We start from the raw sequence: 25,548 nt of genomic DNA on the forward strand, positions 1-25,548 counted from the left end.
CAAAATGAAGCTAAAATATTGGGCTTTCTGTCCAGTATCCTAACCACCGTTGGGTCCGGGATCGTAATACCCACAGCGATGTGGCTGACTCTTAACTGCCCTCTGAAATGGCCGACCAAACCTCTCGGTTCAAGCCAGCGGCATGCAAAACACAAAATAGTGCTTTGAATATGAATATTGGATTTACCTGGTGCTTTGTATGTCTGTTTGTAACTATGGAGCATCAAGTAAACTTAATATCTGTATCTTATATTTCTTCAGTGTTTTCAAGTTGAAGAGATACAGCATTTATACAGGGCTTAGCTGCAGATATTATACTCCCTTGATGCTTTAGATAACGATATGTGCGTTCTGTTTTCGATATAAATATTGGGTTCACGCAGCACTTTATAATTACTGGAAGCTTTATGCGAATACATGGCCAAAAGATTCAGTGGTGTCACGCCTGTCTCTCAGGCAACTAGAATATGACAGACAGGAAGTGACGACACAATACGAGCAGGAAGTGTACAATCGGCCATTTTGGGTGCTTACAAATATAAATAGCCATCTTGGGTCCCATTCTGAAACAATGCGCGTCGGCAAATAGGCAGCCTTGTGTCTACTTGGGGCCACCATCTGCTATATTGGTTTACCTAGCCAAGATAGATAACATGAGCTACACCAAGGTAAACCAGGTCAGAGTATGACCTGATCAGCTGTCCTTAAAGGGACCGCTACAGGCTGCCCCGCTTAAAAGTTAAATTTGTTATAAATGCTTCACTGAATCTGGATGCTGGAAGTGCAGTCCTCCCACCAGGCGTTTCTGACCGACCCCACCCCCTCCCCCAACCCCATCATCACCATTCCCATGTTCCGAATTATCCGCTCTCCTGATTGTCTGCTTTTTAGGGAGCTCCTCTCCCTGATGCCAGTGCCGAGGAGCCTGGGTTGCCAGAGCCAAGGTGCCCCGGGGGTCAGGGTACAACCCTGCCTTGTGCCGGACCACCCGGGGGTCTCGAATGGCCTGCGGGACCCCCGGCGGGGCCATCACGTTTGATCCATGTTTGCGACCTCGCAGGCGCAGGCCATTGCCGCCCTGGTGCCGGGCGAAAGCAGCGTCCGGGTATTTAAATAAGCCACCCAGCCAACTTAAACATGCAGATACGGATCATGCTCAGCGAGAAGCGGATCACGCCGGGCAGAGCGGATTGGGTGACTCACGATCGGTCAGGCGCCCAAGGCAGATCCCAATTTGAGGCTCTCGCGGGATTACAGGTGCAATACGGTGGCTGAATGGCACCCTACGTTTCTGCTTTAAATAGCATACAATGTGATAACAAACTTTAGATGTGAATTTTGGATTTACCTGGATTTGAGCGAGCAAAGTGAACATTTAATGTGTTTCAAACATTAGTGTTTCCCTGCATTCCAACTGTGACTGCACTGGCTGTCATTGTGTGGGGCATCCTGACTGTGTCAAAGGCACTGTATAAATGCAACATTTTTCTTTCCGTTGTACAGCGGCATGGTAGCATAGTGGGTAGCACTGTTGTTCCACAGCTCCATGATCCCTGGTTCGATTCCCAGCTTGGGTCACTGTCTGTGTGGAGTCTGCACGTTATCCCCGTGTCTGTGTGGGTTTCCACCGGGTGCTCCGGTTTCCTCCCACAGTCCAAAGATGTGCAGGTTGGGTGGATTGGCCATGGTAAATTGCCCTTGGTGCCCAAAATAAGATTAGGTGGGGTTAGTGGGTTATGGGGATAGGGTGGAGGTGTGGGCTTAAGTAGGGTGCTCTTTCCAAGGGCTGGTGCAGACTCGATAGGCCGAATGGCCTCCTTCTGCACTGTTGATTCTATGATTCTAGCTTATAAGATTTATTTCAATCTTGTCCCTTGTATATTCTCTGCGTTAGATGTAAATATTGGGTTTACCTAGTGCTTATAATGTGTGTGTAACTATTGGAAGCGCCAAGTGAACATTTTATCTATATCTTTTATCTTCCATCTCCAAGGAAGGGGAGACGGTTAAGTAATGGGTTAAGAGACATTCCAATGAGTTGTCTCATTTATGTTAAGTATCCAATAATTGACAGTGATATGTAAAGGGGCTTCAGGTGGCCTTTGTGTCAGGTGATGTGATGCTAGAGTTTTGTGCAGAGTCTGTTGAAGTAAATTAAAGGTGTTTGTGAAAAAGGAGCAGAACTTTTGACTCTTTATACAACAGCAGCTAAATGTAGAACAAATGGTAGCAGAGGATGGTTGCTGTGAGAATGTGAAGGGTTGAAAGACACAACTTTTCCTGACCAAACCAAGGAGTGAGTGAGAAGAAAAAAAAAACAAATCTATATGGCTGAACCTAGGATAAAGGTGGCCGGATATGACTACCCCCCCCCCCCCCCATTATTTTCTGAAATGGGATCGTACGACCAATGGAGAAGCGCAGTAGTTATGTGGACTAAGGTAACTGCCTTGGGAAAGAGAAAACAAGGTATGGTATTGGTTCTTTCTCTACCTTATGATAGCAAAATCCGAAGCAAAGTGTTTTCTGAGCTGGAATTGGAAGAGTTAGACTCAGAAAATGGTCTGGAGACTCTATTACGCTATACGGATAAGATCTATAAGAAGGATGACTTGTTAAGTGCGTATGAAGCATGGTCGGATTTTGATAGGTTCCGGAAAATAGAGGATTTCTCCATGGAAGACTATATAATGGAATTTGGCAGACTATATAAAGGCTGCAGAAACACTACCTGGAGTTTCCACAGTCTGTGTTGGCCTTTAAATTACTTGACTGTGCTAGAGTGAACAACATGGATAGGCTCCTGGTTTTGACAGGAGTTCAGTTTGGGGATAAGGATACCTTATTCGATCAGATGACAGAAGCTTTAAAAAAGTTTCTGAGGAAACTTTCAATTCCGATGGCCCTCATGACTCAAACAGGTCAGTCTGCAATAAAGCAGAATATGGAAGATACACTACTAACAGGATGGTGAAATCGCACGGCGACAAATAGGTTCCAAGACTATAGAAGGAGATCAGGACCTGAAAATTATGAAGCCAGAAACCCAGTTAGAACCGACAATAGGAAGATGATCCCCAGAAATGCACGGGGCATGCTAAATCGATGTTTTCGACGTGACCCTCTACCATTATGCCTTCAACTGTCCAACACGTTAGAATAGAGCATTTGAAGTGACACATGACACTGAAGAGTCAGAAGAGGAAAAAGATAGTGACCAGAAAGAAGGCATTGTCCTATTAACAAGTAGTTTTACGCCGGTAATTAGGGTGTTGGTTGCAGAATCCTTCAATTGTGCTGTATTGGACAGTCACACTACTGTGTGTGGAATTGACTGGTTAAAATGTTATCTGGACTCCTTGAATGCTGAAAATCGTAACAAGGTTAAGGAATTTGAAAGTTGCACAAGTTTTAGGTTTGGGGATGATGATACTCTGAAGTCGCTGAAAAGAGTGGTGATCCCTTGCAATATTGCCGGAGTGAACCATTTCATTAGCACGGATGTTGTATCAAGTGAGATACCTTTGCTTCTGAGCAGACCGTCGATGAAGAAAGCACACATGAAACTGGATATGGAACAGGATAAGGCAACAGTTTTTGGAAAGACGGTGGACTTACAATTTACACAATTGGGACACTATTGTATTCCATTACTGACAAATAATAATGATGTGGAGATGCCAGCGTTGGACTGGGGTGAGCACAGTAAGAAGTCTTACAACACCAGGTTAATGTCCAACAGGTTTGTTTCAAACACTAGCTTTCGGAGCGCAGCTCCTTCCTCAGGTGAATGGAGAGGTATGGACATCCATACCGTATCAACGCATGTATCACATCCCCCCACCCCCCCCCCCCCCCCCCCCCAACCCCAATGAACAACAAAAGAACTTAAAAATAAATTAAAATTAAATAAACAAACATAGTCATCGTATCCCCCCCCCCTTTTCCCTCCCCCTTCCCCCCCCCACCCCCAGGTTGCTGCTGCTACTGTCCACGTACCCTATCGTTGAGCCAGAAAGTCGAGGAAAGGTTGCCACCGCCTAAAGAACCCTTGTACCGACCCTCTCAGGGCGAATTTGACCTTCTCTAGCTTAATGAAACCCGCCATGTCATTGATCCAGGTCTCCACGCTTGGGGGCCTCGCATCCTTCCATTGTAGCAAGATCCTTCGCCGGGCTACTAGGGACGCAAAGGCCAGCACACCGGCCTCTTTCGCCTCCTGCACTCCCGGCTCCACCCCCACCCCAAAAATCGCGAGACCCTATCCTGGCTTGACCCTGGATCCCACCACCCTCGACACCGTCCTCGCCACCCCCTTCCAGAACTCCTCCAGTATCGGGCATGCCCAGAACATATGGGCATGGTTCGCTGGACTCCCCAAGCACCTGACACACCTGTCTTCACCCCCAAAGAACCTACTCATCCTCGTCCCAGTCATGTGGGCCCAGTGCAGCACCTTGAATTGGATGAGCCTAAGCCGCGCACACGAGGAGGAAGAATTAACCCTCTCCAGGGCATCAGCCCATGTCCCGTCTTCGATCTTTTCCCCCAGTTCCCCCTCAGCTCCTCTACTGACGCGTCCTCCGCCTCCTGCATAACCTTGTAGATATCAGATATCTTCCCCTCTCCGACCCAGACCCCCGAAAGCACCCTGTCACTCACCCCCCTCGCGGGAAGCGAAGGGAGTCCCTCCACCTGCCGCCTAGCAAATGCCTTTACCTGCAGATACCTGAACATGTTTCCCTGGGGGAGCCCAAATTTCTCCTCCAACTCCCCCAGGCTCGCAAACCTCCCATCAATAAACAGGTCCCTCAGCTGTCTGATGCCCGCTCTGTGCCAACCCTGAAATCCCCCATCAATGTTTTCCGGGACGAACCTATGGTTCCCCCTTAACGGAGCCTCCATCGAGCCCCTCACTTCTCCCCTATGTCGCCTCCACTGCCCCCAAATCTTGAGGGTAGCCGCCACCACCGGACTCGTGGTATACCTCGTAGGAGGGAGCGGCCACGGCGCCGTTACCAGGGCCCCCAGGCTTGTATCTCCACAGGACGCCCTCTCCATCCGTTTCCATGCTGCCCCCTCCCCCTCCATTACCCACTTGCGCACCATCGACACATTGGCCGCCCAATAATACCCCGAGAGATTGGGTAACGCCAGCCCCCCCCCCCCCCCCCCCCATCTCTACCCCACTCCAAGAAGACCCTCTTCACCCTCGGGGTCCCATGCGCCCAAACAAAGCTCATGATGCTGCTAGTCACCCTTTTAAAAAAGGCCCTAGGGATAAAGATGGGCAAACACTGAAAAAGGAACAAGAATCTCGGGAGAACCATCATTTTGACGGACTGCACTCTACCCGCCAACGATAGCGGCACCATGTCCCACCTTTTAAATTCCTCCTCCATCTGCTCCACCAGCCTGGTAAAATTAAGCTTATGGAGAGTCCCCCAACTCCTGGCCACCTGCACCCTCAGGTATCTGAAACTCTTCACTGCCCTCTTAAATGCGAGTCTCCCAATTCCCTCCTCCTGATCACCCGGGTGTACTACAAATACCTCACTCTTGCCTAAATTTAACTTATAGCCCGAGAAGCCCCCAAATCCAGCTCCATCACCCCCGGCATTCCCCCTTCTGGATCCGCCACATACATCAGCAGGTCGTCCGCATACAGCGATACCCAATGTTCCTCCCCACCCCGCACCAGACCCCTCCATCTCCCTGACTCCCTCAACGCCATAGCCAAAGGTTCAATCGCCAGTGCAAAGAGCAAGGGGGACAGGGGGCACCCCTGCCTGGTCCCACGGTAGAGCCTAAAGTACTCCGATCTCCTTCCATTAGTAACTACACTTGCCATCGGAGCCACGTAGAGCAGCCTCACCCATTTGATGAATCCCTCCCCGAATCCGAACCGCTCCAGCACCTCTCACAGGTACCCCCACTCAACTCTATCAAACGCTTTCTGACCGATGGAAATCTGCAGGCTATCCACTAAACACCTTTTCAGGATGGAACCAACTTAAATATAACCCAAACAAAAATCCTCAATATATTAGCCTTTCAACTAATATTAAACGAAAAGGATCAATATGCCTCACTAGTAATCACTCTAAAGGGATGAAAATGGGTAATAGTGTTTGTACTAATTATTTGAATGTTAACAGAGCTTATAAATGTACGCAGAATTTATTACAAAAAACTGAACGGTCCTCAACAATAGCAGGCATAAACAATATTACAAATAATAAAACATTCTCAGATCATTTGTACTTAGAATATATTTACTTATACTCTGCACATAATGGGACTTATTTTATTTGTAATGACAAAGCATATTCCTGGCTCCCAAAATACTGGTCAGGATCTTGCTATTTAGGATACATAGCACCTGCCATCCGTCATCTTCCTCATCTCCCTTATGTTTCAGAACCAGCCACTCGAAGAAATAAACGTTCCATGACCTTATGAGACGCAATTTATGCTAACATTATTCCTTTCTATTGGGAAGTAAGGGTGGGCAATGAATTGAATAAAATAACAATCATCATACAAAACGTAGCCGATTACACCACCACTGGCCGAGATAAAGTTTCTGACGAAATGCGAGCAATTTGAACCGTGGCATTACAAAATCGAATGGCACTTGACTATGTGCTGGCTGAAAAACCTGCGCCCTGATTGGTGCGGAGTGTTGCACTTTCATTCCAGATAATTCACAGGAAGTTAAAGACCTGGTATCACATATCCAAAAGGAAATCAAGAAACTTGATCCACCCCCCGATATCTCTATCTGGGAGAAACTTTGCAGGTGGTTGGGACACACTGGAATGTCCACAGTAAGAATAATCTTTTTCTCCTGTGTAGCAGAATTCATCATTTACACAACCTACCAGTGTATCAAGTGCATTGAACAACTATTCACTAAACGCAAGGGCCCAACAGTCAGAATGATTCATACTAACCCCACTGCCCATCAATCAATTATTTGCCTGTATTATTAACATATTGCTCATAGATTAATACTGAATCAGTAGCATCAAATTTGATTGATTGTTATTTTATAATTATGATTCTTTAAGAATTATAATAATTTTTGCTGAAATGCTTGTAATGCAATCGTTGAAAACTGCAATGACAATATGAATGTGTTCTTCTTTGCGCTTTTACCTATCCTATCGCATTTATTCTATAGTTTATCTTCTTGTGATATATCTCACTTGATCTTTCGATTTATCAAAAGCGCCGACTGATAGGAATCGACTATTTCCTGATAGATCTGATAGGTAAAAGAAGGCTATTTAGTGTAAATATTAAGCTCCAGTTTTAATACCACTCATAACCTCAGGTCAGGATAAAACACACAGCTTCAACAGAGGTACACAAAGCCTGACACATGCATAAACTCATTGGAGATTAAAACAACATTTTTACTAAGCAAGATGAAAAAGCTATTGCTCTAATAAACATATTTTCAAAGACAGTTTGACATTAAGAAATGAGCTGTACCAGTAATCTGATCAAGGACGAAGCAGGCACCAAAGCAACATGAAGGCACCATTGTTCATAATGTGGATAAAGCGAAGTCAGCAGAAAACCAGTAGAAACCAGTTTTGATAATAGCACAGAATCGCATTCCATAACATACACAAATATTCAAACATGAAACATTCAGAACTTATGTTGCACATTTAGGATTGACAGCTAACCATCGAATCAAATACACTTGATTCTAACCCAAACCAATTGGGACGACCTAGAGGTTTAGATAGCTGGCTCAAGACTGATAAGATTTCCTTTAAACACGATGGATCGTACGGCCATCTTTATTCTGGGATCATCCTATACATTGACTATTCACTATCTCTATTTTCATATTTTCACTTTTCCACTCTAACTCTTGAAGTAAATGCAAGCTGTTTTGCCGTAAGCAAGAAACCATTTCTGTATTATTTTGAAAGTTAAATTGCGTACAAGTTATTTCTCTTTAAATCCTTTTGCTAGCGGGACTTTATTGAGAATAGATTTACATTTCTCCTAATTGTAATCAAATAGAGGCAATAACGATTCTTGTTTGCATCCGAGAAGTTTAACTCAAATTTCTACTGAGTAGAAAGACCCCACTAATTCCGCATGGTAGATCTCATCAGGGCCCACCGGCAAAATTCCTTTCGGACAATGGGGGAGAATTTGCTAATGATGAGTTCAGGGATATGTGTGAAAATGTGAATATCACAGTTCTGAATACGGCTGCAGGAAGCCCATTTAGTAATGGTGTGTGTGAAAGAAACCATGCGATAATAGATGACATACTCCGGAAAATTTTGGCAGATAGACCAAACTGCAAGCTGAATTCAGCTTTAGCATGGACGGTATGTGCAAATAACTCATTGCAGATGGTTGAGGGCTATAGTCCCTATTCATTAGTGTTTGGTAGAAATCCTAAAATTCCATCCATTTTGGATGACCAGCCTCTACAATTAGCTCTGCCTTTGCTGAGCATTTAAACGTGTTACATAGCAGTAGAAAAGTTTTTTTGGAAGCAGAAGTCTCTGAAAGAATTTGCAGAGATATGAGGCATAATGTATGTTTTTCAGATACTGTTTTTCAGCAAGGAGCATAGTATACTATAAGAGAGATTATTTTAATGAATGGAAAGGCCCAGGGAAGATCATAGGCATAGATGGCAAATGTTAGGGTACATTCATCAAGGATAATGGGCACAGATTACAAATTTTCAAATTTAGACAGAGCAGACAGACATGACGAGGAACCAGAGTCATCTGGTACGCATGTGTTACAGAACTATGAGAACCAGTTAACTGATACAGACAGAGGGCGCGATTCTCCGCACCCCACGCCGGCTGGAAGATCGCAGGAGGGCTGGGCGAATCATGCCATGCCGCCCTGTCACCACCGCGATTCTCCCAACCCCCCCAAAATGGCGTGTCGCATTTTTCGATGGGCCGCTCGGAGAATCGCCGCTCGCCGTTTCTCACGGCGACCGGCAATTCTCCGGCCCGGATGGGCCGAGCGGCCTGTCGAACCCGACCTGTTCACACCGGTGCCAACCACACCTGGTCGCTGCCGGCGTGAACAGCGCGCGACCTCTGTGTGTGGGGCCTGTGGGGGGTCGGAGGGAGGATCGAGCACCAGGGGCATGCTCAGGAGATGTCTGGCCTGCGATCGGTGCCCACTAATCGTTGGGCTGGCGTCTCTAAAAGAAGCACTCTTTTCCCTCTGCCGCTCCGCAAGATCAAGCCGCAATGTCTTGCGGGACAGAGGAGGGGAAGACGACAACCGCGCATGCGTGGGTTGGCGCCGGCTAACCTGCGCATGCGCGGCTGAAGTCACTTAGGTGCCGGCAACAGCACCATTCCCGGCACGCCGCTTTGACGCAAGCGTCAAGGCCCGGCGCCCGAGATTCACGCGCCGCCGCTCCTCGCCCCGCTGGGTGGGGGGTGGGGGGGGTGGGGGGGAGAATAGGGGGCGAGGAGCGGCCTCCGACGCCGGAGTGAAACATTCCGGGTTTCACTCCGGGGCTGTTTGTCTCCCAATGGGAGAATTCCGCCCAGAGTTTCTGTAGAGGAACACAACACTTCTGATGATTTAGAACAGGCTATTTTTCCAAAAGGACAACTGCCAAAAGTTGGTAAAATGTGACATACTTGCCTGAAGGGTCTAGTCAATGGCAGGGTGCAACTGTTATTAGTAGAGCAGGGAAGGCCACTGGAAAGTATAAACATTGGTTGAATATACAGCATTCAGGGGAAGGAGTCAAGACAATGGATTGGGAACACGAAGTTCAAAAATGGAGGGCACAGAAAAGCAGTACTAGTTCAGATAGTACATCGGATAGTGAACAGGTCCACAGGAAAAGATCGAGGTCTATTGAAAGGACATCCCACAGCAGAAGGGAAAGATCAAGCAGTAGCAGTACAGAATGAGGTACCAGGTGGGAGAGTTTATCAAAGTCTCGGAACATGAGTAAGACTACAAATACTATTAGGAGTAGAAGCCCACATGCATGTGAGATTTTGGTGGCTTCCAATAAGTTAGATGAAAAAGTTATCAAAGGTGCCAAACAGCAAGAATTGCATTGTTGGAGTGAATTTGGGGCATACACAGAGGTAATGGATAGGGGACAAAGAGCTCTGACCCACAGATGGATTTGCACGGAAAAGGTTCTTCCGATGGAACTTATAAGGCAAAGGCCAGAGTTGTGGCAAAGGGATTTGAAGAAAACTTAGAAGATCAGGATTTAAGGGTAGATTCACCTACGGCAGGAACGGTTATTTTAAAGATCTTCTTGGCTCTATTAGCCACAAAGGCATGGGGAATGCAAATCTATAGACATAAAAGCTGCCTTCTTGCAGGGGCATCAGCTCCAGAGAGACATTTATCTCCATCCTCCTAAAGAGGCAGCTAACACTGGGGCTGGTTTAGCACACTGGGCTAAATCGCTGGCTTTGAAAGCAGACCAAGGCAGGCCAGCAGCACGGTTCAATTCCTGTACCAGCCTCCCTGACCAGGCACGGAATGTGGCGACTAGGGGCTTTTCACAATAACTTCATTGAAGCCTACTCGTGACAATAAGCGATTTTCATTTCATTTCATTTCACAGAAGGGGTACTCTGGAAGTTGAACAAATGTATATTTGGATTGAATGATGCGTCTAGAGTCTGGTACTTTTTGGTAAGGTCAGTTTTGTTAACGTTAGGCTGTTGCCAGTTGAAAGCAGATCCGGTAATGTTTTACTGGCACCATAAAGGAAATCTTTCTGGCATCTTTATGACGCATGTCGATGATTTTTTGTGCGGTGGGACTAGTGATTTTGAAGCTATTGTAATCTCTGGTTTGAGGAAAGAATTCAGGGTTGGAAGTCAGGCTTCCGGTGCATTTAAATATATTGGACTGGAAATCGGACAGACTCAGTTAGGGGCAACTTTACATCAGCAATCTTATTTGGAAAGCATCAGCCCAATAGCAATTAGTCATGGCCGGGTTTCACAAAAAGACGCAATGGTTTCAAAGATGGAAAAAGAGCAACTGTGAAGTTTAATTGGGCAACTGAATTGGTTAGGTAGACAGACTGGACCGGACGTGAGTTTTGATGTCTTAGAGTTGAGTACAAAAAATGAATGATCCCAAAGTGGAAGACATAATAAGAGCAAATAAAGCGTTGGCCAAACTAAAAATGCGGGTGTGTGTTTTGAGGTTCCCGGTTTTAGGTGACCTTAGGCACTTGAAACTCATAGTTTATAGTGATGCGTCCTATGCAAATTTATGTGATGGGGTTTCAAGCGCAGGAGATTTTATAATTTTCCTTTTGGGAACAATGGTAAATGTTACGCTCTTGTGTGGGAAACAAAGAAAATAAGGCGAGTGGTCAAAAGCACTTTGGCTGCTGAGACATTGAGCCTTGTAAAGGCGGTGGATATGGCCTTTTATATATCTCAGATATTGACAGACATTTTGCGATTATTGGATTTGGGTAATATACCTATTGAATGTCACATTGACAATAAATCCCTGTGGGAAAATGGGCACTCTACAAAAAGTGTCAGTGAAAAAAGGTTAAGGATCGACATCGCCAGTTTGAAGCAGATGTTGGACAGAGGGGAAATAGCAAAATTAAATGGGTCGACAGTAGCTATCAATTGTTAGGCTGTTTTAGAAAAAGAGGGGCTAGCTCACAGAAACTTTTAGATATTGTTAATGATATTAGATATTAGATACTGTTTCTGTGACTATTTTCTTTTCCAAAAATGAAAAAAAAGTAAGAAGGAAATTGCATGTGTGTTTTTGAGTTTCCTGTAATTTTGTTTTCACCTAATTATTATTTTTCTCCAAGGAAGGGGAGACTGTTAAGTAATGGGTTCAGAGACATTCCAATTAGTAGTCTCATGTATGTTAAGTATCCAATAATTGACACGGATTATGTAAAGGGGCTTCAGGTGGCCTTTGTGTCAGGTGATATGATGTTAGAGTTTTGTGCAGAGTCAGTTGAAGTAAATTAAAGGGGTTTGTGGAAAAGGAGCAGAACCTTTGACTCTTTATGCGACAGCAGCTAAACGTATAACAGTCTTTACCCGGTCTGGCCCACACGTGACTCCAGTTCCACAGCAATGCGGTTGACCCTCAAAAAAAATAAGAAGGGGGAAAGTCGCTCAGTTCAAGGGGCAATTAGGCATGGACAATAAGTGCTGGCTCAGCCAGTGAGGCCCACATCCCCAGAACAAGTTTTGAAAAATTTGGCCAATCGCTCTATTGCTGTTGTTTATGTGACATTTGACCCTTGCCCCTGTTTTGGTTAACCCTGTGGCCGGAAGCCTTGTCGGAGGGCTGGATGTTTCAATCTTCTCTGGGATCTGGGAGATTTTCAATTCCAAATTAAAGAAAAGATTTATTCTAGTTTCGTGTTCCGCCCGGGACGTTGATTGGTTTTGAGTCAAGAGGCAGGATTTTTTAAATGTTGGGGTTTTCCGCCCAGCCGTGCAGCGGGTTAGTGGGGAACACCGGGTTGGGTCTGCGTGGGTTTCCTCCGGGTGCTCCGGTTTCCTCCCACATGTCCCGAAAGACGTGCTGTTAGGTGAATTGGACATTTTGAATTCTCCCTGTGTACCCAAACAGGCACCAGAATGTGGCGACTCGGGGCTTTTCACAGTAACTTCATTGCAGTGTGAATGTAAGCCTACTTGTGACAAGAAAGATTTATTATTGTGAACCTCGTCAAAAAGAAAAAGGAGACTTTTGTACGGTCTAGAAGGGTGGGGACATTCAAAACCCTTGAGGAATATAAAGGAAGTAGGAAGGTACTGAAACGGGAAATTGGAAGGGCTAGGAGGGGTCATGAAAAGTCCTTGACAAGTAGGATAAGGTGAATCCCAAAGCTTTCTATTCGTATGTAAAATGCAAGAGGGTGGCCAGGAAAAGGATTGGATCACTTAAGGATAGTGAGGGGAATCTATGTGTTGAGCCAGATAATAATCATAATAATTGCTTATTGTCACAGGTAGGCTTCAATGAAGTTACTGTGAAAAGCCCCTAGTCACCACATTCCGGCGCCTGTTCGGGGAGGCTGGTACGGGAATGGAACCCACGATGCTGCCTTGTTCTGCAATGTGCTAAACCAGCCCTTAGGAAATGGACCAGGTACTAAATGAATACTTTGCATCAGTGTTCACCGAAAAAAGGGCTTTGTAAAAGATGATTCTTGGGCAGGGTATGTGGGTAGTCTGGGTCATGTTGATATCGAAAAGAAGGTATTTGGGTGTTTTAAAACATATTAAGGTAGATAAGTCTCCTGGGCCTGATGGGGTTTACCCCAGAATACCGAGGGAAGCAAGGGAGGAAATTGCTGGGGCCTTGACTGTCATCTTTGTATCCTCATTGGCTACAGGGGAGATCCCAGAGGATTGGAGAATAGCTAATGTGGTTTAAGAAAGGTAGCAGGGATAATTCAGGAAACTATAGGCCTACAGGGGCAGCAGGGTAGCATGGTGGTTAGCATAAATGCTTCACAGCTCCAGGGTCCCAGGTTCGATTCCCGGCTGGGTCACTGTCTGTGTGGAGTCTGCACGTCCTCCCCCTGTGTGCGTGGGTTTCCTCTGGGTGCTCCGGTTTCCTCCCACAGTCCAAAGATGTGCGGGTTAGGTGGATTGGCCATGCTAAAATTGCCCGTAGTGTCCTAATAAAAGTAAGGTTAAGGGGGGGGTTGTTGGGTTACGGGTATAGGGTGGATACGTGGGTTTGAGTAGGGTGATCATGGCTCGGCACAACATTGAGGGCCGAAGGGCCTGTTCTGTGCTGTACTGTTCTATGTTCTATAGGCTGGTGAGCCCCAGATCTGTTGTAGGTAAATCATTGGAGAGAATTCTCAGGGACAGGATTTATACGCATTTGAAAACAAATGGACTCATTAGCGATAGACAGCATGGTTTTGTGAAGGGGAGGTCGTGCCTCACTAACTTGATCAAATTTTTTGAGGAGGTGAGAAAAATGATTGATGAGGGGAGGGTGGCGGATGTTGTTTACATGGACTTCAGTAAAGCTTTTGACAAGGTACTTCATGGCAGGCTGGCACAAAAGGTGAAGTCACACAGGATCAGAGGTGAGGTGGCAAGATGGATACAGAATTGGCTCGGCATAGACAGCAAAGTGTAGCAGTAGAAGGGTGTTTTTCTGAATGGAAGGTTGTGACTATTGGTGTTCCACAGGAATCTGTGCTGGGGCCTCTGTTGTTTGTAGTCTACTGGATTTGAAGGAAAATGTAGCCGGTCTGATTACTAAGGGCGAAATTCTCCCAAAATGGGAGAAATCGTCAAACTGCCGTAAAACCCAGGCGGGTTTTACGGCATCGCGCCCCTTCCCGACGGGGGACCGATTCTGGTCCCCCGTCGGGGCTAGCAGCCCGACGTCGGAGGCTCCGACAAGTCGAGCTTAACGAAAATCGTTAAGCCCGCTTGTCAGACTTAGCGCCGGCTGACGCGTCATATGACGTCAGCCGCGCATGCGCAGGTGGGAAGACTCCACCCGCGCATGCGCGGGTGACGTCATCGCGTTTTTGCGCGAAACCCGCGCATGCGCGGTCCGGGTTGCCCCTCAGCCGCCCCGCGTATTGATACTGCGGGGCGGCGGAAGGACAAATAGTGCGCGGGCATCGGGCCCGCTGCCCGCGATCGGTGGGCACCGATCGCGGGCCCATGGCACCCTTGGCACGGCCGTGGTACTGCCGTGCCAATCGGTGCCATGGTTATTTTTTTCCAGGTGGTCACGACGTTTTTACGAACGGCAGGACCAGGTGTGTTTGCCGTTCGTAAAAAGGTCGTAAAGGGCTGGGACTTCGGCCCTTCTAACAGCTGAGAATCGCTGCCGGCCGTAAAAAAACGGCGGCAGCGATTCGTGTCGGGATTTCGGCGGGGGGGGGGGGGGGGGGGGGGGGGGAGAATAGCGGGAGGGCGCCAAAAAAGTCGGGAAGGCCCTCCCCCTATTCTCCCAGCCGTCGTGGGGGGGGGAGAATTTCGCCCTAAGTTCGTGGATGACACCAAGGTTGGTGGAGTGGCAGATAGTAGAATCATAGAAAAGTTACAGCACAGAAGTGTTGAGAATTATCAGAGCATACTGCAGGACACACAGTCAATGTTATTGCAGTGTTAATGAAAGTCTGCGTGTGACAATAAAGATTATTATTATTGGATAGGTTGAGCAGAGAAATGGCAAATGGAGTTTAATCCGGACAAATACATTTTGGTAGGCCTAACATAGAGGAGAAATATACCGTAAATGGCAAAACTCTTAGGAATAGAGGACGTCAGAGAGATCTGGGTGTGCAGATCCACAGTGCCAACACAAGTGGACAAGGCAGTCAAGAAAGCTTGCCTTCATTGGACGGGACATCGATTATAAAAACTGGCAAGTCATGCTAGAGTTCTGTAGAACCTTTGTAAGGCCACACTTGGAATATTGCGTACAAATCTAGTTGCCACAAACACTACCAGAAGATGCGGAAGCTTTGGAGAGGGTGCAGAGGAGGTTTACCAGGATGCTGCCTGGTCTGGAGGGTGTTAGCTATGCAGAGAGGCTGAATAGACTCGGACTATTTTCATTAGAACGACGGAGGTTGAGGGCCGACCTGATAGAGGTTTACAAGATTGAGGGGCATGAATAGAGTGGATGGGCAGGCACTCTTTCCCAGGGTGGAGGGATCAGTCACTAGGGGTCATAGGTTTAAGGTCCATGGGGCAAAGTTTAGAGGCAATGTGTGAGGCAGGTTTTTTACACAGAGGGTGATGAGTGCCTGGAACGTATTGCCAGGGGAGGCTGTGGAAGCAGATACATTAACGGCATTCAAAAAGCATCTTGACCAACACATGGACAGAATGGGTATAGAGGGATACGGCACTAGGAAGTGCTGAGGGTTTTGGCCAAAGGTGGTATCATGACTGGTACAGGCTTGGAGGGCCAAAGGGCCTGTTCCTGTGCTGTATTGTTCTTGGTTTAATGATCATAAAACTCTATCTTCAACTGCAGGTGGGCTGCCGACTCTGGTTGCGAATATTCCTGTAGGTTTTATCATACCACCTCCAACCCAAAAAGCCTTTTTACATCCCAGTATTTTCATACGCCCAATGAAACTATTCAAAGGAAATGTTTTAAAATCTAGAACACTTGCAGTCCCTCTTTGCTGATGGCAGCGACCGGGAGATTACACTGGTTTAGCTCACAGGGGCTGGTTTAGCTCACTCGGCTAAATTGCTGACTTTTAAAGCAGACCAAGGGAGGCCAGCAGCACGGTTCGATTCCCGTACCAGCCTCCCCGGACAGGCGCCGGAATGTGGCGACTAGGGGCTTTTCACAGTAACTTCATTGAAGCCTACCCGTGACAATAAGCGATTTTCATTTAATTTCATTTCACATCCTAATAAATGTAAATTTGACTCCCGGGCTGTGCTTGGAGGGTTGGTAGCATTGACTGCAGTAAGCTGCAGTGTACTGTTGACCCTTCCATAATGTGGAGATGCCGGCGTTGGACTGGGGTGAGCACAGTAAGAAGTCTTACAACACCAGGTTAAAGTCCAACAGGTTTGTTTCAAACACGAGCTTTCGGAGCACGGCTCCTTCTTCAGGTGAATGGAAAGGCTTGTTCCAGAAATGTTTATATAGACACAGTCAGAGATGCCCCGGAATGCGAGCACCTGCAGGCAATCAAATCATCAAAGATGCAGAGAGAGAGGTAACTCCAGGTTAAAGAGGTGTGAATTGTCCCAAGCCAGTTCCGTCGGTAGGCCTCTGCAAGTCCAGGCTTGTTGGTGGGGGCCGAATGTAATGCGACATGAATCCCAGATCCCGGTTGAGTCCGCATTCATGCGTGCGGAACTTAGCTATAAGTTTTTGCTCAGCAATTTTGCGTTGTCGCGTCTCCTGAAGGCCTCCTTGTAGAATGCTGACCCGGAGATCAGAGGCTGAATGTCCTTGACTGCTGAAGTGTTCCCCAACTGGAAGGGAACAGTCCTGCCTGTTGATAGTCGCACGATGCCCGTTTATTCGTTGTCGCAGTGTCTGCATGGTCTCGCCAATGTACCACGCTTCGGGACATCCTTTCCTGCAGCGTATGAGGTAGACTACATTGGTCGAGTCGCACGATTCCTTCCATAGGGTGTGGTTGTGAAGCATTTGTTGCCCATCCCTCGTTGCCCCTTCCGGATGTGGCAATGAGCCGTCGCCTTGAACCGCTGCAGTCACTGAGGTGTAGGTACACCCACTGTGCTGTTAGGGAGGGGATTCCAGGCTTTTGACCCCGTGAAAGTGAACATAGAACATAGAACAGTACAGCACAGAACAGGCCCTTCGGCCCTCAATGTTGTGCCGAGCCATGATCACCCCACTTAAACCCACGTAACCCGCATACCCGTAACCCAACAATCCCCCCATTAACCTTACACTACGGGCAATTTAGCATGGCCAATCCACCTAAACCGCACATCTTTGGACTGTGGGAGGAAACCGGAGCACCCGGAGGAAACCCACGCACACACGGGGAGGACGTGCAGACTCCGCACAGACAGTGACCCAGCCGGGAATCGAACGTGGGACCCTGGAGCTGTGAAGCATTGATGCTAACCACCATGCTACCGTGAGGCCCCGAAGTGCTGTTAGGAAGGGGGTGGGGGGGTCGATGCAGTCAACACCCCCTTTTTGAAGCAGCAGAAGCACAATCCGCACCGGCGGTCCTCCAAGGTGGCGGCGCTGTGCAGGGGAGTGACGGCCTCGCGGGAGACGGGGAGGGGCCCTCTTGTCGCTTCCACAGCTCGTCGGTCCGTCTCCACGAACCGTCGAATTGGTCGGGCGGCGGTCACGTGGAGGGGGTGACGGCCGCTATAAAAGGCGGTGACGGAGCGCGGCTCGGTCTTTTCCGGAGGCGGCGGCGGTGGGGTGAGGTGAGTAGGAGTTAATGTCGGGCTATGGGGCCTGTAGGCCGCAGGCTGCCTGTATCTTCAATGCAAGTCACAGCAGGACAGCTCACTGTGAGCTGTCTCTTCCTAATACTTGCTATATTAATAACGAGGGGTTTGAGACCTTATTCACTTTTTGGAACAAGGTTTATAGGACCTTCATACATCCCGCTTATACCCACCCAGAGCTTTGACGTTGTTTTCCCCCTATTGTCCCCCTGCACCTTGTTCTCTTGCAAGGTGAGGTGCCATGGCTGCTTTTGGGGATGTTTTGCACCGGTGGTCAGAAGGAGATGGCAGGTTTCTGTGAACCATCCTTTGGCACACTGGTCCCATTTCCCTGCTGTCTGCCTGTGTGGACAATGTTATAACCAGGTACAGGTGGGAGAGGTCCTCCTGGGAGGCGAGGTGGCCCAGTGCTGGTGGCTATGGTCCAGTCACGTGGTAGTGGGCCCAGGTAGAGTGCTCTTTTGGAGGGTCCACCCCCATGTCCCTGTAATGCTGCATATCGATCATGACCAATCCGCTTAACCACATCTGTGGGAGGATTCCCCAGGGTATACTGGGGGGCATAGGTTTAAGGGGCAAGGTTTAGAGGAGGTATGAGGCAAGTTTTTTTTACACAAAGGGTGCCTGGAACTCTGCCGGAGGAGGTGGTGGAAGCAGGGGCAATAGTGATGCTTAAGGGACATCTTAACAAATACATTGATGGGATATGGACCCCGGAAGTGCAGACGATTTTAGTTTAGACAGGCAGCATGGTCGGTGCAGGCTTGGTGGGTGGAAGGGCAAAGTTCACGCAGTCACCCCAGTGCTGAAATTGAACCTGGCTCCCTTTGCCCTGGTGAGGGGGCAGTGCAAACCACTGCCTCTACTCGCAACTCATCACGTGTTTAAAATTATTTCTTGGCATGTGGTTGGCATTCATTTCCCATGCCTGAGTGCTTTTCAGAGGGCATTTAAGAGTCAACCACATCGCTGTGGATCTAGTCACATGTAGGCCAGACCAGGCAAGAATGGCCGATTTTCTTTTCCCTAGATCTGTTCAGGTCATGTCCTGGGGGCTTTTTGCATTTTAATCCCTTGACTTTTAATACATTTTCTTTGCTGGTATTGATCACCTTAATTTCCTCTTGCCTAATAGCCATTTGTGTGGCACCTTTCACCCACTTTCAGCATCGACGTGATCAAACCCTTTCAGAATGCTGTATGTTTCAATGAGAAACATCCTTAGAACATGGGCCCAACTTATTCAGCCTCCTGTCATAGGACAACCACATCATCCCAGAAACCAGTTTGTGGGCCTTTTCTGTATTGCCTCCAATGCATGAATATCCTAAAAGAGACCAAAGCTGTGTTCAGTACTGCAGGTTTTGTCTATCTTGTTTCTGCTGCCCCTGTTTTGAAAATGGTCCCAAACCCCTGTATTTTTCAGTTCATGGCTATTCCTTCTCCCCCCTCTGGCTCAATCTTTGTTTTGTTAGACTTTTTCTCATCCTCCCACTCTCCAGAAAGAGCCACATGTTTTTCTCAAAGGTGCTACTTGACTAGTTTGAGATTTCAAAGGTTCAAACCAGTGGCGTTCAAGACGTGCATTGTCAAAATTATGAACGTTAGTTAGAATGGAGGAACCATTCCATATTTAGGACCATAAGAAATAGGAACAGGTGTAGGCCATTCAGCCCTTCGAGCCTGCTCTGCCATTTAATAAGATCATGCTGATGGTATATCCTCACGTCTGCTTCGTTTGGCACCAACGTGCATTTATACAATGCTTTAACATTCCCAGGATGCTTCACAGCAGCATAATCAAATAGAATTGATGGTGCTGCGCTATGTGAGATTAGAACAGATGTAGGTGTTATGGAACATCTTTGAGGAAGCGTAGGTTTATGGAGGAAATTCCGGAGGGTTGGGGGAGTATTGCTGGTTGCATCAGCGTTTAAGTAGTGAAAATTAGAGGCAAAGTATGGATGCAGGTCTTGGGCTTGGATGAGTTTAGATGAGCACGGATGGGAAATGGGTAGCCTGGTAGACGGGGCAGGTGAGTTTTGACGTTCATACGGGCAGGTTTTATGCAAGGCTGTAAACAAGTGGTCACAGAAAGGGAAGTGGAAAGAGCTAGGGAGCAGGGTCTGAAGCCAGTGGCTTTGTTCGCCCTAGTATTTAATTGCAGAAGATTCTGCTCCCAAAACTGAATGTTGGGTCATTGGGTGGCAGTGGACTGGGAAGAGCTAGTGGTCAGGTACAGCTGGGTGTTGACTTTAATGCGGAACCGTAGGTTTTTAAATGTTGCTATGAGAGGTGCAACAATGAACCTAGCAAATATTGCTGGAAAGCATGGAGTGATGTAGCCCTGAGACTGATTATTCATGTCTTTTTCTAAAAAGCTGTGCTGATCCTTTTTAAACTGAAGAACATGTGCCCGTCTGGCTGTGTAGGAGTGATTGGTAGGTCCCAACGCCAAGTACAGGATAACATTTCTCTGGCTTGCAAGTTTCGGAGTCGGCCTTGGTGACCTTGTCCCTTGCTCTTTTGTCAAGGAGTTGGGGGGGGGGGGGGGGGGGGGCTAGATCTTTTGGTCCACGTTGCTTGTGAATTCCACAAATAACTCAAACTTGATTTTCCCTTCACAAAGCCACCCAGAGTCTGATTTTGTGGAAGGGAAATGGTGTTTGACTAATTTATTGAAGTTCTTTGTGGAAGTAACGAACAGCGTGGATAAAGGGTAACCTGTAATGTGCTGTACTTTTGATTTCAACAATTTTTGATGTAGGGGATATAGATTGGTTAAGTGAGTGGGCAAAAATTTGGCAGATGGAGTATAATGTGGGCAAATATGAGCTTGTCCACTTTGACAGAAAGATTAAAAAAGCATATTTGAACAGAGGGATCTGGCTTCTGGGTGCATGAATCACAAAGTTAGTATGTTTTGCTGCAGGTGCTAAAGGCTATTGGTGAGGCCACATATAGAGTAGTCTACAGCTGTGGTCTCGGAAAGACAGTTCAGTGAAGGTTTGCTCAACTGGTTCCTGGGGTGTGGGGTTATCCACAAGGACAGGTTTGGCCTGTATCTGCTGGAGTTTAGAAGAACAAGGGGCAATCTGATTGAAACATACTCGATCCTGCGGGGAGGGGATGTTACCTCTTGTGGCTGAGAACAGAACAGATTTTGCGTTTAAGACAAGAGATGCGAATTTGTTTCCTGAGGGTTGCAAGTCTCCGCTCCCACAAGAGCAATAGAGGCAAGGTCATAGAATATTTTTTACGGCTGAATTACATAGAACATAGAACATAGAACAGTACAGCACAGAACAGGCCCTTCGGCCCTCGATGTTGTGCCGAGCAGTGATCACCCTACTTAAACCCACGTAACCCGTATACCCGTAACCCAACAATCCCCCCATTAACCTTACACTATGGGCAATTTAGCATGTCCAATCCACCTAACCCGCACATCTTTGGACTGTGGGAGGAAACCGGAGCACCCGGAGGAAACCCACGCACACACAGGGAGGACGTGCAGACTCCACACAGACAGTGACCCAGCCGGGAATCGAACCTGGGACCCTGGAGCTGTGAAGCATTGATGCTAACCACCATGCTACCGTGAGGTCTTGATTGTCAGGACAGTCATTAATGGGAATGGGTGGAGAGTGGAATTGAGGCCGCAATCAGACACGAGCTTAGTGAGGCTGGAGGGGCCGAATGGCCTATTCCTGCCCCTGACTTGTATTCAGATTAAAGGAAAGCTTGTATAAATGTCAGAGCATGGGTTGCGTTTTACAGGTAATGGGAGCTGTTAAATTTACTCTTCATACGTGTGTAGTGCCATTAACAGTAAAATGAGGCGCGGCAAAAATTGTAGAAGCAGATCATGGGAGAGTTATTGGTGACGTGTGCGACGATAAAAATTTTGAGCTGTAAACCCAAATCGAGGACAGGTTGATGAACCAGTATAGGTTGGGAGCAGGGGTTGTCAGGCGAATGGGTGTCCGTTATAAGATGACAGTAAAATGAAGCGCGTTGCATGTAGATTCTAAATGTAAATTCCTCAAGTGAACCAGCTGTTCCCAAAATGGGTCACAGAGGGGGGCACAGTAGCACAGCGGTTATCACTTGCTTCACAGTGCTGGGGTCCCAGGTTCGATACCTGGATTAGATCACTGTCTCTGCAGGTCTGCACGTTCTCCCAGTGTCGGAGTGGGTTTCCTCCAGTTTCTCCCTCAGTGTACCAAACAGGCGCCGGAATGTGGCGACTAGGGGATTTTCACAGTAACTTCATTTGAAATGAAAATCGCTTATTGTCACGAGTAGGCTTCAATGAAGTTACTGTGAAAAGCCCCTAGTCGCCACATTCCGGCACCTGTCCGGGGAGGCTGGTACGGGGATCGAACCGTGCTGCTGGCATGCTTGGTCTGCTTTAAAAGCCAGTGATTTAGCCTGGTGAGCTAAACCAGCCCCTGTGTTTCAGTGTTAATGTAAGCCTAATTGTGACAATAAAGATTATTAAGTTAAAACAGTAAATCAGGGCATAAGATCTGTCACTTTGAATTGGAATCAATCCCCACCAATTATAGAATCCCTATGGTGTCTATTTCTCTGGAGTCCATTGCTGATGTGCCACACAGATACAGTCGGCACATTGGTTCCTGCCGGTTGCCGTTTACAGTTAAATTTCTTTCAGAAGGCCATGTCTGCACAACTGTTGTCATTTTGGGTATTAACAGCAACTTCTAACACTGGACAAATCTTTCAGCAGAGCTTCGACCTGATTCCATTGCAACTGAGACACAAAGTAAGAAACGTGTTTGGAAATATGCTGACTCTTTTCCTTGACCATGGGCTCACGAGCATAATTGACAAATCTGAAGAAAAGCCCCAAGTATCTCCTTCGTTTCGAGTGCTGTCCAGTGAAAGCATGAAGCCAAATAAGCTCAGGCGACGCTTAGGAGTGTGTTCACAAGGAATGTGTCGGAAAACCGTGATTGTTTTTTCAGCATCGGAAATGAGCGAGTGACAGCGAGTGTCTAAGCAAGCTGGAAGAGCATCTTTTGACAGCGAGTGTCTAAGCAAGCTGGAAGAGCATCTTTTGAGGTGAGCTATCGGATCGCCTGGGCAAAGGAGCCTCGCGCGATCGCAGGATCTTTAATTTTTACCAGCTACAATCAATATAGTCAAAATAAAGTGTTGGGAGGTGGAGGCAAATAAGCTTAGATCAGTATCCCCCTCTTGAGCAGCATAGTGAAGCAGAGAACTGGAGCAATTGCAGCTGATCAGGAATTTACATTAGCGGAACGTCTGAACTGCACATCTGCTTTTGCTCTGCAAGTTGATGTGAGCAGTGAGGGGTGTGGTGTGCACATTGGCTTTTGTGTGCTACATGTGGGAGAATAATATTCATGAAGACATTCTTCTGTTTCCCTGTGTCCTGATGAAGTGGCACAGGGAATATTCAGTGTGTTACAGGGCTACAGGGAGGATAGAGATTCCCTGGGATCGCATGTTAGGATTTTATACAGATTGTGCTCCATCTGTGGTGGGCCACAAGTTTGGGCTGCGTGCCTTGGTGCAGAGTTGTTCCAACTGCTGTTTGGACTCACTGTCTCATTCACAGGGAGCAGCTAGTAACCAAAGAACTGAGTGCAGAGCTAGGCAAAGTATTGAAGCAGGTCACATCGATTCTAAACTACCTTGGACCTCCTTATGTGCATCTGTTAAAATGGGATTGTGTTGGAAAATATCTTGGCAGTGCTGAGGTGTGGGGTTGGAAGTTCATCTCCGTTGACTAAACCAGTTTGATTCAACCATATTACCATGTAGAGAGCTGCAGGAAGATCTAGGGAACAGGCTCTGAAGACAATGGCTTGATGGCAGGAAATGCTCCAAAATGTCTACAAAATTATGAGGGGCATAGACAGAGTGGATAGTCAGACTTTTTCCCAGGGTAGAGGGATCAATTACTAGGGGGCGTAGGTTTAAGGTGCGAGGGGCAAGGTTTAGAGGAGATGTACGAGGCAAGTTTTTTTACATGGCAGTGGGTGTCTGGAACTTGCTGCCGGAGGAGGTGGTGGAAGTAGGGACGATAGTGACATTTAGGGGACATCTTGATAAATACATGAATAGGATGGGAATAGAGGGATACGGACCCAGGACCCAGGAAGTGTAGAAGATTTTAGTTTAGACGGGCAGCATGGTCGGCACGAACTTGAAGGGCCTGTTCCTGTGCTGTACTTTCCTTTGTTCTTTGTCTTGCGCCTCTGCCCCCAATCTTGGATGTTGGACAACTGTTGCAGTGGGGGATCATAAGATAGGGTCAATGTCCAGCTCTCTGTTGACTGACGTGCAGAGTTTCTAATGTTGAACTGGAGACACATTGCCCGAGCAAGACCATTCTGTCCTGAACTAGCATTTTAAAAAAAGTTTTGATGATTCAAGAACTGTGCCAATGTTCCTTTAACATTTCAGAGCATGTCCAAATCTGGCTATGGGAGTGATTGAAAGTTTCAACACCAACACCAAATGCAGAATAATAAAAGTGTCTTTACCTTCTGTTTTAGATTTGAAGAAATGAACTGATCCTGACTGGAATTCTTACAAGCAGCATGGTTAGACCGGGGGAAATAAACTGGAAGAACATCAGTCTGGCTGGAATGCCCCCATCTCGCCATGGGGGTGTGAAATGAGTCCTGCGAATTGAGGAATGGCACAGGATGTTCCCTAGTGTCAGTGAGGCTAAAGCTGGGAGGAAAGTCAGAATTATCAGCTGGGCAATTCACCCGAGATCATCTCATGAGTTTGAATAAAAGCAGAAAATGTTAGAAATACTCAGCCGGTTGGGGAGCTGCTGTGCAGCAAGAAATAATTAACTATCCAGTTCATCATCGGAATTGGAAAACATTACAGGTGTAGCAGCCTTAAGTGACCATAGCCCCAGATGACCAAAGGCTGCTTTCCCCTTTGAGAGGGCGAGCTGACAGGTGATGATTTAACCTGAGGGTCACCACACCTCGGGCAAGGTTGAGAAGGCGGGGCCCTCATGAATGACCTTGGCCAGGATGGCACGGTGACGCAGTGGTTAGCACTGCGGCCCAGTTTACTGATTCTTCCCATGTCTGGGTTTCACCTCCACACATGTGCAGGTTAGCCACGCTAAACTGCCCCTCAATTGGGGGGGAGAAAAAGAATTGGGTACTTTTAAAACAAAAAACTGAATGATCTCAGCCTGTATGAGAATTGAACCTGTGCTGCTGGTCTCGCTCTGCATCATGATCCAGTTGTGCATACCGTCAGCACGGGGGGTGGGGAGGCAGGGTACCTCATAGCCCCAGTCCCAGTCTGAGCAGGTACCTGTTTGCAGTCTGATGGGTGCAGACTAAGCTCATGAACAAATTCCAGGACAGGGTGAGACACTGCCTGGGCTTTGTAGTGAATATCTGGTAGGAGGCAGACTTGTGTGGATGGATGTGCTAAATGCAGCATTTGAGTTGTCAAGTTTCTTGATTTGGGACTCAATTATAATAGACCATAATGCCATTTGGAATTGTGTAATACATTGAAGCTATTTTGCAATCATTTAATTAAACTAATTGTTCTGACTAAA

At 47.2% G+C, this 25,548-nt stretch overlaps 1 long non-coding RNA gene across 3 annotated transcripts; it reads left to right on the plus strand.

Moving 5' to 3' along the window:
- The first annotated feature begins 648 nt into the window (after window positions 1–648).
- Window positions 649–25,548, plus strand: LOC119966595. Of its 3 annotated transcripts, none has more exons than XR_005460801.1 (3): window positions 649–668; window positions 22,708–23,042; window positions 24,506–25,548. It is a non-coding gene; the product is annotated as an uncharacterized LOC119966595 (long non-coding RNA). The 3 variants fall into 3 exon arrangements; XR_005460799.1 differs by lacking the exon at window positions 649–668 and adding an exon at window positions 17,890–17,930; XR_005460800.1 differs by lacking the exon at window positions 649–668 and adding an exon at window positions 18,225–18,245.

This window comes from Scyliorhinus canicula, chromosome 5 (genome assembly GCF_902713615.1).
Source record: "Scyliorhinus canicula chromosome 5, sScyCan1.1, whole genome shotgun sequence".
Lineage (NCBI taxonomy): Eukaryota > Metazoa > Chordata > Chondrichthyes > Carcharhiniformes > Scyliorhinidae > Scyliorhinus > Scyliorhinus canicula.